This window comes from Coturnix japonica, chromosome 1 (assembly GCF_054131305.1).
Source record: "Coturnix japonica strain WE chromosome 1, WE-NBRP24, whole genome shotgun sequence".
In the NCBI taxonomy this organism is placed as follows: Eukaryota; Metazoa; Chordata; class Aves; order Galliformes; family Phasianidae; genus Coturnix; species Coturnix japonica.
Window position 1 is genome coordinate 48,366,428 of NC_140663.1, and position 17,258 is coordinate 48,383,685.

Here is a 17,258-nt window from a genome sequence, read left to right on the forward strand (position 1 = left end):
TTATCCCTTTAAAATAGCCTTGTTTCCCAGAAATACTGGTTTTCATCCCCAGAAGAAGACATTTTCTCTACAAAATGAAGCTTTGTAGCAAAATAAGACACATTGCTTCCAGAATACGTTTTCTCTTCTACAAATTGAGGACATTACTAACAGAAACACCTTTTCTCCTCTACAAAATAAGGACATTTCCAACAGATATATCCTTTTCTGACAGATTTTAGAAAAATTTCACAGGAATATCAATACTTATACCAGAAATAAAAAGGTCTCTCTTAGGTATCACTCTTTACCCTTGCAAAAATATGCTTTTCTTACCAAAATAATGCTTTTCATCTCTACAAACAGCATTTTCTAGAAATAAAGGTGGTTTTCATCACCAAAAGAAATTGATTTCTCTTCAAAATTAGCGTTTGTAGCCAAATATGACACATTGTTTCCAGAATAACTCTTTTCATCTAAAAAAGAATGACATTTCCAACAGAAATATCCATTTCTGACAGATTTTAGAAGTAGGTCACATGAATATCAATACTTATCCCAGAAATGAAAAGTACACTCTTAGGTATCACTCTTCATCCTTGCAAAACTATGGCTTTCTTCCCAAACTAATGCTTTTCATCCCTACAAATAGCAATTTCTCCCTAAATTACTGGTTTTCATCCCCAAAAGAAGACACATTCTCTTTAAAATAATGCTTTGTAACAAATGATGACTCACTGATTCCAGAATATCTCTCTTCCCCTACAAAATAATGACATTAACATAAGAATTATCCATTTCAGACAAATTTCCGATGTATTTCACACTAATATCAAGACTTACACCAGAAAAAAATGTGTTCTCTCTTAGGTATCACTCTTGAATCTTGCAAAAAATTCATTTTCTTACCAATACAAAGCTTGTCATCATTACAAGTAGCATTTTCTACCCAAAAAACTGTGGTTTTCATCCCCAATAGAAATCGTTTTCTCTACAAATTGTCCCCTGTAGCAACATATGAAACACTGTTATTGGAATACCTATTTCCCTCTTCAAAATAAGGACATTTCCAACAGAAATATCGATTTCTGACAAATTTTAGAAGAATGGCACACAAATATCAGTACCTATCCCAGAAATAAAAAGTTCTCTCCTAAGAATCATTCTTTATCCTTGCAAAAACATGGTTTTCTCACCAAAATTATGCTTTTTATCCCTTTAAAATAGCGTTGTTTCCCAGAAATACTGGTTTTCATCCCCAGAAGAAGACATATTCTCTACAAAATGAAGCTTTGTAGCAAAATAGGACACATTGCTTCCAGAATACCTTTTCTCTTCTACAAATTGAGGACATTACTAACAGAAACACCTTTTCTCCTCTACAAAATAAGGACATTTCCAACAGATATATCCTTTTCTGACAGATTTTAGAAAAATTTCACAGGAATATCAATACTTACACCAGAAATAAAAAGGTCTCTCTTAGGTATCACTCTTTACCCTTGCAAAAATATGCTTTTCTTACCCAAATAATGTTTTTCATCTCTACAAACAGCATTTTCTAGACATAAAGGTGGTTTTCATCACCAAAAGAAATCGATTTCTCTTCAAAATTAGCGTTTGTAGCCAAATATGACACATTGTTTCCAGAATAACTCTTTTCATCTAAAAATGAATGACATTTCCAACAGAAATATCCATTTCTGACAGATTTTAGAAGTAGGTCACATGAATATCAATACTTATCCCAGAAATGAAAAGTACACTCTTAGGTATCACTCTTCATCCTTGCAAAACTATGGCTTTCTTCCCAAACTAATGCTTTTCATCCCTACAAATAGCAATTTCTCCCTAAATTACTGGTTTTCATCCACAAAAGAAGACACATTCTCTTTAAAATGATGCTTTGTAACAAATGATGACTCACTGATTCCAGAATATCTCTCTTCACCTACAAAATAATGACATTAACATAAGAATTATCCATTTCAGACAAATTTCCGATGTATTTCACACTAATATCAAGACTTACACCAGAAAAAAATGTGCTCGCTCTTAGGTATCACTCTTGAATCTTGCAAAAAATTCATTTTCTTACCAATACAAAGCTTGCCATCATTACAAGTAGCATTTTCTACACAAAAAAGTGGTTTTCATCCCCAATAGAAATCGTTTTCTCTACAAATGGTCCCCTGTAGCAACATATGAAACACTCTTATTGGAATACCTCTTTCCCTCTTCAAAATAAGGACATTTCCAACAGAAATATCGATTTCTGACAAATTTTAGAAGAATGGCACACAAATATCAGTACCTATCCCAGAAATAAAAAGTTCTCTCCTAAGAATCATTCTTTATCCTTGCAAAAACACGGTTTTCTCACCAAAATTATGCTTTTTATCCCTTTAAAATAGCCTTGTTTCCCAGAAATACTGGTTTTCATCCCCAGAAGAAGACATTTTCTCTACAAAATGAAGCTTTGTAGCAAAATAGGACACATTGCTTCCAGAATACCTTTTCTCTCCTACAAATTGAGGACATTACTAACAGAAACACCTTTTCTCCTCTACAAAATAAGGACATTTCCAACAGATATATCCTTTTCTGACAGATTTTAGAAAAATTTCACTGGAATATCAATACTTATACCAGAAATAAAAAGGTCTCTCTTAGGTATCACTCTTTACCCTTACCAAAATATGCTTTTCTTACCAAAATAATGGTTTTCATCTCTACAAACAGCATTTTCTAGACATAAATGTGGTTTTCATCAGCAAAAGAAATCGATTTCTCTTCAAAATTAGCGTTTGTAGCCAAATATGACACATTGTTTACAGAATAACACTTTTCATCTAAAAAAGAATGACATTTCCAACAGAAATATCCATTTCTGACAGATTTTTGAAGTAGGTCACATGAATATCAATACTTATCCCAGAAATGAAAAGTACACTCTTAGGTATCACTCTTCATCCTTGCAAAACTATGGTTTTCTTCCCAAACTAATGCTTTTCATCCCTACAAATAGCAATTTCTCCCTAAATTACTGGTTTTCATCCACAAAAGAAGACACATTCTCTTTAAAATGATGCTTTGTAACAAATGATGACTCACTGATTCCAGAATATCTCTCTTCCCCTACAAAATAATGACATTAACATAAGAATTATCCATTTCAGACAAATTTCCGATGTATTTCACACTAATATCAAGACTTACACCAGAAAAAAATGTGTTCTCTCTTAGGTATCACTCTTGAATCTTGCAAAAAATTCATTTTCTTACCAATACAAAGCTTGTCACCATTACAAGTAACATTTTCTACCCAAAAAAGTGGTTTTCATCCCCAATAGAAATCGTTTTCTCTACAAATGGTCCCCTGTAGCAACATATGAAACACTCTTATTGCAATACCTCTTTCCCTCTTCAAAATAAGTACATTTCCAACAGATATATCCTTTTCTGACAGATTTTAGAAAAATTTCACAGGAATATCAATACTTATACCAGAAATAAAAAGGTCTCTCTTAGGTATCACTCTTTACCCTTACAAAAATATGCTTTTCTTACCCAAATAATGTTTTTCATCTCTACAAACAGCATTTTCTAGACATAAATGTGGTTTTCATCAGAAAAAGATATCGATTTCTCTTCAAAATTAGCGTTTGTAGCCAAATATGACACATTGTTTCCAGAATAACTCTTTTCATCTAAAAAAGAATGACATTTCCAACAGAAATATCCATTTCTGACAGATTTTAGAAGTAGGTCACATGAATATCAATACTTATCCCAGAAATGAAAAGTACACTCTTAGGTATCACTCTTCATCCTTGCAAAACTATGGCTTTCTTCCCAAACTAATGCTTTTCATCCCTACAAATAGCAATTTCTCCCTAAATTACTGGTTTTCATCCCCAAAAGAAGACACATTCTCTTTAAAATGATGCTTTGTAACAAACGATGACTCACTGATTCCAGAATATCTCTCTTCCCCTACAAAATAATGACATTAACATAAGAATTATCCATTTCAGACAAATTTCCAATGTATTTCACACTAATATCAAGACTTACACAAGAAAAAAATGTGTTCTCTCTTAGGTATCACTCTTGAATCTTGCAAAAAATTCATTTTCTTACCAATACAAAGCTTGTCATTATTACAAGTAGCATTTTCTACCCAAAAAAGTGTGGTTTTCATCCCCAAAAGAAATCATTTTCTCTACAAATGGTCCCCTGTAGCAACATATGAAACACTCTTATTGGAATACCTCTTTCCCTCTTCAAAATAAGGACATTTCCAACAGAAATATCGATTTCTGACAAATTTTAGAAGAATGGCACACAAATATCAGTACCTATCCCAGAAATAAAAAGTTCTCTCCTAAGAATCATTCTTTATCCTTGCAAAAACATGGTTTTCTCACCAAAATTATGCTTTTTATCCCTTTAAAATAGCGTTGTTTCCCAGAAATACTGGTTTTCATCCCCAGAAGAAGACATTTTCTCTACAAAATGAAGCTTTGTAGCAAAATAGGACACATTGCTTCCAGAATACCTTTTCTCTTCTACAAATTGAGGACATTACTAACAGAAACACCTTTTCTCCTCTACAAAATAAGGACATTTCCAACAGATATATCCTTTTCTGACAGATTTTAGAAAAATTTCACAGGAATATCAATACTTACACCAGAAATAAAAAGGTCTCTCTTAGGTATCACTCTTTACCCTTGCAAAAATATGCTTTTCTTACCCAAATAATGTTTTTCATCTCTACAAACAGCATTTTCTAGACATAAAGGTGGTTTTCATCACCAAAAGAAATCGATTTCTCTTCAAAATTAGCGTTTGTAGCCAAATATGACACATTGTTTCCAGAATAACTCTTTTCATCTAAAAATGAATGACATTTCCAACAGAAATATCCATTTCTGACAGATTTTAGAAGTAGGTCACATGAATATCAATACTTATCCCAGAAATGAAAAGTACACTCTTAGGTATCACTCTTCATCCTTGCAAAACTATGGCTTTCTTCCCAAACTAATGCTTTTCATCCCTACAAATAGCAATTTCTCCCTAAATTACTGGTTTTCATCCACAAAAGAAGACACATTCTCTTTAAAATGATGCTTTGTAACAAATGATGACTCACTGATTCCAGAATATCTCTCTTCACCTACAAAATAATGACATTAACATAAGAATTATCCATTTCAGACAAATTTCCGATGTATTTCACACTAATATCAAGACTTACACCAGAAAAAAATGTGCTCGCTCTTAGGTATCACTCTTGAATCTTGCAAAAAATTCATTTTCTTACCAATACAAAGCTTGTCATCATTACAAGTAGCATTTTCTACCCAAAAAACTGTGGTTTTCATCCCCAATAGAAATCATTTTCTTTACAAATGGTCCCCTGTAGCAACATATGAAACACTCTTATTGGAATACCTCTTTCCCTCTTCAAAATAAGGACATTTCCAACCGAAATATCGATTTCTGACAAATTTTAGGAGAATGGCACACAAATATCAGTACCTATCCCAGAAATAAAAAGTTCTCTCCTAAGAATCATTCTTTATCCTTGCAAAAACATGGTTTTCTCACCAAAATTATGCTTTTTATCCCTTTAAAATAGCCTTGTTTCCCAGAAATACTGGTTTTCATCCCCAGAAGAAGACATTTTCTCTACAAAATGAAGCTTTGTAGCAAAATAAGACACATTGCTTCCAGAATACGTTTTCTCTTCTACAAATTGAGGACATTACTAACAGAAACACCTTTTCTCCTCTACAAAATAAGGACATTTCCAACAGATATATCCTTTTCTGACAGATTTTAGAAAAATTTCACAGGAATATCAATACTTATACCAGAAATAAAAAGGTCTCTCTTAGGTATCACTCTTTACCCTTGCAAAAATATGCTTTTCTTACCAAAATAATGCTTTTCATCTCTACAAACAGCATTTTCTAGAAATAAAGGTGGTTTTCATCACCAAAAGAAATTGATTTCTCTTCAAAATTAGCGTTTGTAGCCAAATATGACACATTGTTTCCAGAATAACTCTTTTCATCTAAAAAAGAATGACATTTCCAACAGAAATATCCATTTCTGACAGATTTTAGAAGTAGGTCACATGAATATCAATACTTATCCCAGAAATGAAAAGTACACTCTTAGGTATCACTCTTCATCCTTGCAAAACTATGGCTTTCTTCCCAAACTAATGCTTTTAATCCCTACAAATAGCAATTTCTCCCTAAATTACTGGTTTTCATCCCCAAAAGAAGACACATTCTCTTTAAAATGATGCTTTGTAACAAATGATGACTCACTGATTCCAGAATATCTCTCTTCCCCTACAAAATAATGACATTAACATAAGAATTATCCATTTCAGACAAATTTCCGATGTATTTCACACTAATATCAAGACTTACACCAGAAAAAAATGTGTTCTCTCTTAGGTATCACTCTTGAATCTTGCAAAAAATTCATTTTCTTACCAATACAAAGCTTGTCATCATTACAAGTAGCATTTTCTACCCAAAAAACTGTGGTTTTCATCCCCAATAGAAATCGTTTTCTCTACAAATTGTCCCCTGTAGCAACATATGAAACACTGTTATTGGAATACCTATTTCCCTCTTCAAAATAAGGACATTTCCAACAGAAATATCGATTTCTGACAAATTTTAGAAGAATGGCACACAAATATCAGTACCTATCCCAGAAATAAAAAGTTCTCTCCTAAGAATCATTCTTTATCCTTGCAAAAACATGGTTTTCTCACCAAAATTATGCTTTTTATCCCTTTAAAATAGCGTTGTTTCCCAGAAATACTGGTTTTCATCCCCAGAAGAAGACATTTTCTCTACAAAATGAAGCTTTGTAGCAAAATAGGACACATTGCTTCCAGAATACCTTTTCTCTTCTACAAATTGAGGACATTACTAACAGAAACACCTTTTCTCCTCTACAAAATAAGGACATTTCCAACAGATATATCCTTTTCTGACAGATTTTAGAAAAATTTCACAGGAATATCAATACTTACACCAGAAATAAAAAGGTCTCTCTTAGGTATCACTCTTTACCCTTGCAAAAATATGCTTTTCTTACCCAAATAATGTTTTTCATCTCTACAAACAGCATTTTCTAGACATAAAGGTGGTTTTCATCACCAAAAGAAATCGATTTCTCTTCAAAATTAGCGTTTGTAGCCAAATATGACACATTGTTTCCAGAATAACTCTTTTCATCTAAAAAAGAATGACATTTCCAACAGAAATATCCATTTCTGACAGATTTTAGAAGTAGGTCACATGAATATCAATACTTATCCCAGAAATGAAAAGTACACTCTTAGGTATCACTCTTCATCCTTGCAAAACTATGGCTTTCTTCCCAAACTAATGCTTTTCATCCCTACAAATAGCAATTTCTCCCTAAATTACTGGTTTTCATCCACAAAAGAAGACACATTCTCTTTAAAATGATGCTTTGTAACAAATGATGACTCACTGATTCCAGAATATCTCTCTTCACCTACAAAATAATGACATTAACATAAGAATTATCCATTTCAGACAAATTTCCGATGTATTTCACACTAATATCAAGACTTACACCAGAAAAAAATGTGCTCGCTCTTAGGTATCACTCTTGAATCTTGCAAAAAATTCATTTTCTTACCAATACAAAGCTTGTCATCATTACAAGTAGCATTTTCTACCCAAAAAACTGTGGTATTCATCCCCAATAGAAATCATTTTCTTTACAAATGGTCCCCTGTAGCAACATATGAAACACTCTTATTGGAATACCTCTTTCCCTCTTCAAAATAAGGACATTTCCAACCGAAATATCGATTTCTGACAAATTTTAGGAGAATGGCACACAAATATCAGTACCTATCCCAGAAATAAAAAGTTCTCTCCTAGGAATCATTCTTTATCCTTGCAAAAACATGGTTTTCTCACCAAAATTATGCTTTTTATCCCTTTAAAATAGCCTTGTTTCCCAGAAATACTGGTTTTCATCCCCAGAAGAAGACATTTTCTCTACAAAATGAAGCTTTGTAGCAAAATAAGACACATTGCTTCCAGAATACGTTTTCTCTTCTACAAATTGAGGACATTACTAACAGAAACACCTTTTCTCCTCTACAAAATAAGGACATTTCCAACAGATATATCCTTTTCTGACAGATTTTAGAAAAATTTCACAGGAATATCAATACTTATACCAGAAATAAAAAGGTCTCTCTTAGGTATCACTCTTTACCCTTGCAAAAATATGCTTTTCTTACCAAAATAATGCTTTTCATCTCTACAAACAGCATTTTCTAGAAATAAAGGTGGTTTTCATCACCAAAAGAAATTGATTTCTCTTCAAAATTAGCGTTTGTAGCCAAATATGACACATTGTTTCCAGAATAACTCTTTTCATCTAAAAAAGAATGACATTTCCAACAGAAATATCCATTTCTGACAGATTTTAGAAGTAGGTCACATGAATATCAATACTTATCCCAGAAATGAAAAGTACACTCTTAGGTATCACTCTTCATCCTTGCAAAACTATGGCTTTCTTCCCAAACTAATGCTTTTCATCCCTACAAATAGCAATTTCTCCCTAAATTACTGGTTTTCATCCCCAAAAGAAGACACATTCTCTTTAAAATAATGCTTTGTAACAAATGATGACTCACTGATTCCAGAATATCTCTCTTCCCCTACAAAATAATGACATTAACATAAGAATTATCCATTTCAGACAAATTTCCGATGTATTTCACACTAATATCAAGACTTACACCAGAAAAAAATGTGTTCTCTCTTAGGTATCACTCTTGAATCTTGCAAAAAATTCATTTTCTTACCAATACAAAGCTTGTCATCATTACAAGTAGCATTTTCTACCCAAAAAACTGTGGTTTTCATCCCCAATAGAAATCGTTTTCTCTACAAATTGTCCCCTGTAGCAACATATGAAACACTGTTATTGGAATACCTATTTCCCTCTTCAAAATAAGGACATTTCCAACAGAAATATCGTTTCTGGCAGATTGTAGAAAAATTTCACAGGAATATCAATACTTATACCAGAAATAAAAAGGTCTCTCTTAGGTATCACTCTTTACCCTTACAAAAATATGCTTTTCTTACCAAAATAATGTTTTTCATCTCTACAAACAGCATTTTCTAGACATAAATCTGGTTTTCATCAGCAAAAGAAATCGATTTCTCTTCAAAATTAGCGTTTGTAGCCAAATATGACACAAATGCTCCCCTGTAGCCACATATGAAACACTGTTATTGGAATACCTCTTTCCCTCTTCAAAATAAGTACATTTCCAACAGATATTTCCTTTTCTGGCAGATTGTAGAAAAATTTCACAGGAATATCAATAATTATACCAGAAATAAAAAGGTCTCTCTTAGGTATCACTCTTTACCCTTGCAAAAATATGCTTTTCTTACCCAAATAATGTTTTTCATCTCTACAAACAGCATTTTCTAGACATAAAGGTGGTTTTCATCACCAAAAGAAATCGATTTCTCTTCAAAATTAGCGTTTGTAGCCAAATATGACACATTGTTTCCAGAATAACTCTTTTCATGTAAAAAAGAATGACATTTCCAACAGAAATATCCATTTCTGACAGATTTTAGAAGTAGGTCACATGAATATCAATACTTATCCCAGAAATGAAAAGTACACTCTTAGGTATCACTCTTCATCCTTGCAAAACTATGGTTTTCTTCCCAAACTAATGCTTTTCATCCCTACAAATAGCAATTTCTTCCTAAATTACTGGTTTTCATCCCAAAAAGAAGACACATTCTCTTTAAAATGATGCTTTGTAACAAATGATGACTCACTGATTCCAGAATATCTCTCTTCCCCTACAAAATAATGACATTAACATAAGAATTATCCATTTCAGACAAATTTCCGATGTATTTCACACTAATATCAAGACTTACACCAGAAAAAAATGTGTTCTCTCTTAGGTATCACTCTTGAATCTTGCAAAAAATTCATTTTCTTACCAATACAAAGCTTGTCATCATTACAAGTAGCATTTTCTACCCAAAAAACTGTGGTTTTCATCCCCAATAGAAATCGTTTTCTCTACAAATTGTCCCCTGTAGCAACATATGAAACACTGTTATTGGAATACCTATTTCCCTCTTCAAAATAAGGACATTTCCAACAGAAATATCGATTTCTGACAAATTTTAGAAGAATGGCACACAAATATCAGTACCTATCCCAGAAATAAAAAGTTCTCTCCTAAGAATCATTCTTTATCCTTGCAAAAACATGGTTTTCTCACCAAAATTATGCTTTTTATCCCTTTAAAATAGCGTTGTTTCCCAGAAATACTGGTTTTCATCCCCAGAAGAAGACATTTTCTCTACAAAATGAAGCTTTGTAGCAAAATAGGACACATTGCTTCCAGAATACCTTTTCTCTTCTACAAATTGAGGACATTACTAACAGAAACACCTTTTCTCCTCTACAAAATAAGGACATTTCCAACAGATATATCCTTTTCTGACAGATTTTAGAAAAATTTCACAGGAATATCAATACTTACACCAGAAATAAAAAGGTCTCTCTTAGGTATCACTCTTTACCCTTGCAAAAATATGCTTTTCTTACCCAAATAATGTTTTTCATCTCTACAAACAGCATTTTCTAGACATAAAGGTGGTTTTCATCACCAAAAGAAATCGATTTCTCTTCAAAATTAGCGTTTGTAGCCAAATATGACACATTGTTTCCAGAATAACTCTTTTCATCTAAAAAAGAATGACATTTCCAACAGAAATATCCATTTCTGACAGATTTTAGAAGTAGGTCACATGAATATCAATACTTATCCCAGAAATGAAAAGTACACTCTTAGGTATCACTCTTCATCCTTGCAAAACTATGGCTTTCTTCCCAAACTAATGCTTTTCATCCCTACAAATAGCAATTTCTCCCTAAATTACTGGTTTTCATCCACAAAAGAAGACACATTCTCTTTAAAATGATGCTTTGTAACAAATGATGACTCACTGATTCCAGAATATCTCTCTTCACCTACAAAATAATGACATTAACATAAGAATTATCCATTTCAGACAAATTTCCGATGTATTTCACACTAATATCAAGACTTACACCAGAAAAAAATGTGCTCGCTCTTAGGTATCACTCTTGAATCTTGCAAAAAATTCATTTTCTTACCAATACAAAGCTTGTCATCATTACAAGTAGCATTTTCTACCCAAAAAACTGTGGTATTCATCCCCAATAGAAATCATTTTCTTTACAAATGGTCCCCTGTAGCAACATATGAAACACTCTTATTGGAATACCTCTTTCCCTCTTCAAAATAAGGACATTTCCAACCGAAATATCGATTTCTGACAAATTTTAGGAGAATGGCACACAAATATCAGTACCTATCCCAGAAATAAAAAGTTCTCTCCTAGGAATCATTCTTTATCCTTGCAAAAACATGGTTTTCTCACCAAAATTATGCTTTTTATCCCTTTAAAATAGCCTTGTTTCCCAGAAATACTGGTTTTCATCCCCAGAAGAAGACATTTTCTCTACAAAATGAAGCTTTGTAGCAAAATAAGACACATTGCTTCCAGAATACGTTTTCTCTTCTACAAATTGAGGACATTACTAACAGAAACACCTTTTCTCCTCTACAAAATAAGGACATTTCCAACAGATATATCCTTTTCTGACAGATTTTAGAAAAATTTCACAGGAATATCAATACTTATACCAGAAATAAAAAGGTCTCTCTTAGGTATCACTCTTTACCCTTGCAAAAATATGCTTTTCTTACCAAAATAATGCTTTTCATCTCTACAAACAGCATTTTCTAGAAATAAAGGTGGTTTTCATCACCAAAAGAAATTGATTTCTCTTCAAAATTAGCGTTTGTAGCCAAATATGACACATTGTTTCCAGAATAACTCTTTTCATCTAAAAAAGAATGACATTTCCAACAGAAATATCCATTTCTGACAGATTTTAGAAGTAGGTCACATGAATATCAATACTTATCCCAGAAATGAAAAGTACACTCTTAGGTATCACTCTTCATCCTTGCAAAACTATGGCTTTCTTCCCAAACTAATGCTTTTCATCCCTACAAATAGCAATTTCTCCCTAAATTACTGGTTTTCATCCCCAAAAGAAGACACATTCTCTTTAAAATAATGCTTTGTAACAAATGATGACTCACTGATTCCAGAATATCTCTCTTCCCCTACAAAATAATGACATTAACATAAGAATTATCCATTTCAGACAAATTTCCGATGTATTTCACACTAATATCAAGACTTACACCAGAAAAAAATGTGTTCTCTCTTAGGTATCACTCTTGAATCTTGCAAAAAATTCATTTTCTTACCAATACAAAGCTTGTCATCATTACAAGTAGCATTTTCTACCCAAAAAACTGTGGTTTTCATCCCCAATAGAAATCGTTTTCTCTACAAATTGTCCCCTGTAGCAACATATGAAACACTGTTATTGGAATACCTATTTCCCTCTTCAAAATAAGGACATTTCCAACAGAAATATCGTTTCTGGCAGATTGTAGAAAAATTTCACAGGAATATCAATACTTATACCAGAAATAAAAAGGTCTCTCTTAGGTATCACTCTTTACCCTTACAAAAATATGCTTTTCTTACCAAAATAATGTTTTTCATCTCTACAAACAGCATTTTCTAGACATAAATCTGGTTTTCATCAGCAAAAGAAATCGATTTCTCTTCAAAATTAGCGTTTGTAGCCAAATATGACACAAATGCTCCCCTGTAGCCACATATGAAACACTGTTATTGGAATACCTCTTTCCCTCTTCAAAATAAGTACATTTCCAACAGATATTTCCTTTTCTGGCAGATTGTAGAAAAATTTCACAGGAATATCAATAATTATACCAGAAATAAAAAGGTCTCTCTTAGGTATCACTCTTTACCCTTGCAAAAATATGCTTTTCTTACCCAAATAATGTTTTTCATCTCTACAAACAGCATTTTCTAGACATAAAGGTGGTTTTCATCACCAAAAGAAATCGATTTCTCTTCAAAATTAGCGTTTGTAGCCAAATATGACACATTGTTTCCAGAATAACTCTTTTCATGTAAAAAAGAATGACATTTCCAACAGAAATATCCATTTCTGACAGATTTTAGAAGTAGGTCACATGAATATCAATACTTATCCCAGAAATGAAAAGTACACTCTTAGGTATCACTCTTCATCCTTGCAAAACTATGGTTTTCTTCCCAAACTAATGCTTTTCATCCCTACAAATAGCAATTTCTTCCTAAATTACTGGTTTTCATCCCAAAAAGAAGACACATTCTCTTTAAAATGATGCTTTGTAACAAATGATGACTCACTGATTCCAGAATATCTCTCTTCCCCTACAAAATAATGACATTAACATAAGAATTATCCATTTCAGACAAATTTCCGATGTATTTCACACTAATATCAAGACTTACACCAGAAAAAAATGTGTTCTCTCTTAGGTATCACTCTTGAATCTTGCAAAAAATTCATTTTCTTACCAATACAAAGCTTGTCATCATTACAAGTAGCATTTTCTACCCAAAAAACTGTGGTTTTCATCCCCAATAGAAATCGTTTTCTCTACAAATGGTCCCCTGTAGCAACATATGAAACACTGTTATTGGAATACCTATTTCCCTCTTCATAATAAGGACATTTCCAACAGAAATATCGTTTCTGGCAGATTGTAGAAAAATTTCACAGGAATATAAATACTTGTACCAGAAATAAAAAGGTCTCTCTTAGGTATCACTCTTTACCCTTACAAAAATATGCTTTTCTTACCAAAATAATGTTTTTCATCTCTACAAACAGCATTTTCTAGACATAAATGTGGTTTTCATCAGCAAAAGAAATCGATTTCTCTTCAAAATTAGCGTTTGTAGCCAAATATGACACATTGTTTCCAGAATAACTCTTTTCATCTAAAAAAGAATGACATTTCCAACAGAAATATCCATTTCTGACAGATTTTAGAAGTAGGTCACATGAATATCAATACTTATCCCAGAAATGAAAAGTACACTCTTAGGTATCACTCTTCATCCTTGCAAAACTGTGGTTTTCTTCCCAAACTAATGCTTTTCATCCCTACAAATAGCAATTTCTCCCTAAATTACTGGTTTTCATCCACAAAAGAAGACACATTCTCTTTAAAATGATGCTTTGTAACAAATGATGACTCACTGATTCCAGAATATCTCTCTTCCCCTACAAAATAATGACATTAACATAAGAATTATCCATTTCAGACAAATTTCCGATGTATTTCACACTAATATCAAGACTTACACCAGAAAAAAATGTGCTCGCTCTTAGGTATCACTCTAGAATCTTGCAAAAAATTCATTTTCTTACCAATACAAAGCTTGTCATCATTACAAGTAGCATTTTCTACCCAAAAAAGTGTGGTTTTCATCCCCAATAAAAATCATTTTCTCTACAAATGGTCCCCTGTAGCAACATATGAAACACTCTTATTGGAATACCTCTTTCCCTCTTCAAAATAAGGACATTTCCAACAGAAATATCGATTTCTGACAAATTTTAGAAGAATGGCACACAAATATCAGTACCTATCCCAGAAATAAAAAGTTCTCTCCTAAGAATCATTCTTTATCCTTGCAAAAACATGGTTCTCTCACCAAAATTATGCTTTTTATCCCTTTAAAATAGCGTTGTTTCCCAGAAATACTGGTTTTCATCCCCAGAAGAAGACATTTTCTCTACAAAATGAAGCTTTGTAGCAAAATAGGACATATTGCTTCCAGAATACCTTTTCTCTTCTACAAATTGAGGACATTACTAACAGAAACACCTTTTCTCCTCTACAAAATAAGGACATTTCCAACAGATATATCCTTTTCTGACAGATTTTAGAAAAATTTCACAGGAATATCAATACTTATACCAGAAATAAAAAGGTCTCTCTTAGGTATCACTCTTTACCCTTGCAAAAATATGCTTTTCTTACCAAAATAATGCTTTTCATCTCTACAAACAGCATTTTCTAGAAATAAAGGTGGTTTTCATCACCAAAAGAAATCGATTTCTCTTCAAATTAGCGTTTGTAGCCAAATATGACACATTGTTTCCAGAATAACTCTTTTCATGTAAAAAAGAATGACATTTCCAACAGAAATATCCATTTCTGACAGATTTTAGAAGTAGGTCACATGAATATCAATACTTATCCCAGAAATGAAAAGTACACTCTTAGGTATCACTCTTCATCCTTGCAAAACTATGGTTTTCTTCCCAAAGTAATGCTTTTCATCCCTACAAATAGCAATTTCTCCCTAAAGTACTGGTTTTCATCCCCAAAAGAAGACACATTCTCTTTAAAATGATGCTTTGTAACAAATGATGACTCACTGATTCCAGAATATCACTCTTCACCTACAAAATAATGACATTAACATAAGAATTATCCATTTCAGACAAATTTCCAATGTATTTCACACTAATATCAAGACTTACACCAGAAAAAATTGTGTTCGCTCTTAGGTATCACTCTTGAATCTTGCAAAAAATTCATTTTCTTACCAATACAAAGCTTGTCATCATTACAAGTAGCATTTTCTACCCAAAAAACTGTGGTTTTCATCCCCAATAGAAATCGTTTTCTCTACAAATGGTCCCCTGTAGCAACATATGAAACACTGTTATTGGAATACCTCTTTCCCTCTTCAAAATAAGGACATTTCCAACAGAAATATCGATTTCTGACAAATTTTAGAAGAATGGCACACAAATATCAGTACCTATCCCAGAAATAAAAAGTTCTCTCCTAAGAATCATTTTTTATCCTTGCAAAAACATGGTTCTCTCACCAAAATTATGCTTTTTATCCCTTTAAAATAGCCTTGTTTCCCAGAAATACTGGTTTTCATCCCCAGAAGAAGACATTTTCTCTAAAAAATGAAGCTTTGTAGCAAAATAGGACACATTGCTTCCAGAATACATTTTCTCTTCTACAAATTGAGGACATTACTAACAGAAACACCTTTTCTCCTCTACAAAATAAGGACATTTCCAACAGATATATACTTTTCTGACAGATTTTAGAAAAATTTCACAGGAAAATCAATACTTATACCAGAAATAAAAAGGTCTCTCTTAGGTATCACTCTTCATCCTTGCAAAACTATGGTTTTCTTCCCAAACTAATGCTTTTCATCCCTACAAATAGCAATTTCTCCCTAAATTACTGGTTTTCATCCCCAAAAGAGGACACATTCTCCTTAAAATGATGCTTTGTAACAAATGATGACTCACTGATTCCAGAATATCTCTCTTCCCCTACAAAATAATGACATTAACATAAGAAATATCCATTTCAGACAAATTTCCAATGTATTTCACACTAATATCAAGACTTACACCAGAAAAAAATGTGTTCTCTCTTAGGTATCACTCTTGAATCTTGCAAAAAATTCATTTTCTTACCAATACAAAGCTTGTCATCATTACAAGTAGCATTTTCTACCCAAAAAAGTGGTTTTCATCCCCAATAGAAATCGTTTTCTCTACAAATGGTCCCCTGTAGCCACATATGAAACACTGTTATTGGAATACCTCTTTCCCTCTTCAAAATAAGGACATTTCCAACAGAAATATCGATTTCTGACAAATTTTAGAAGAATGGCACACAAATATCAGTACCTATCCCAGAAATAAAAAGTTCTCTCCTAAGAATCATTCTTTATCCTTGCAAAAACATGGTTCTCTCACCAAAATTATGATTTTTATCCCTTTAAAATAACGTTTTTTCCCAGAAATACTGGTTTTCATCCCCAGAAGAAGACATTTTCTCTACAAAATGAAGCTTTGTAGCAAAATAGGACACATTGCTTCCAGAATACCTTTTCTCTTCTACAAATTGAGGACATTACTAACAGAAACAACTTTTCTCCTCTACAAAATAAGGACATTTCCAACAGATATATCCTTTTCTGACAGATTTTAGAAAAATTTCACAGGAATATCAATACTTACACCAGAAATAAAAAGGTCTCTCTTAGGTATCACTCTTTACCCTTGCAAAAATATGCTTTTCTTACCAAAATAATGTTTTTCATCTCTACAAACAGCATTTTCTAGACATAAAGGTGGTTTTCATCACCAAAAGAAATCGATTTCTCTTCAAAATT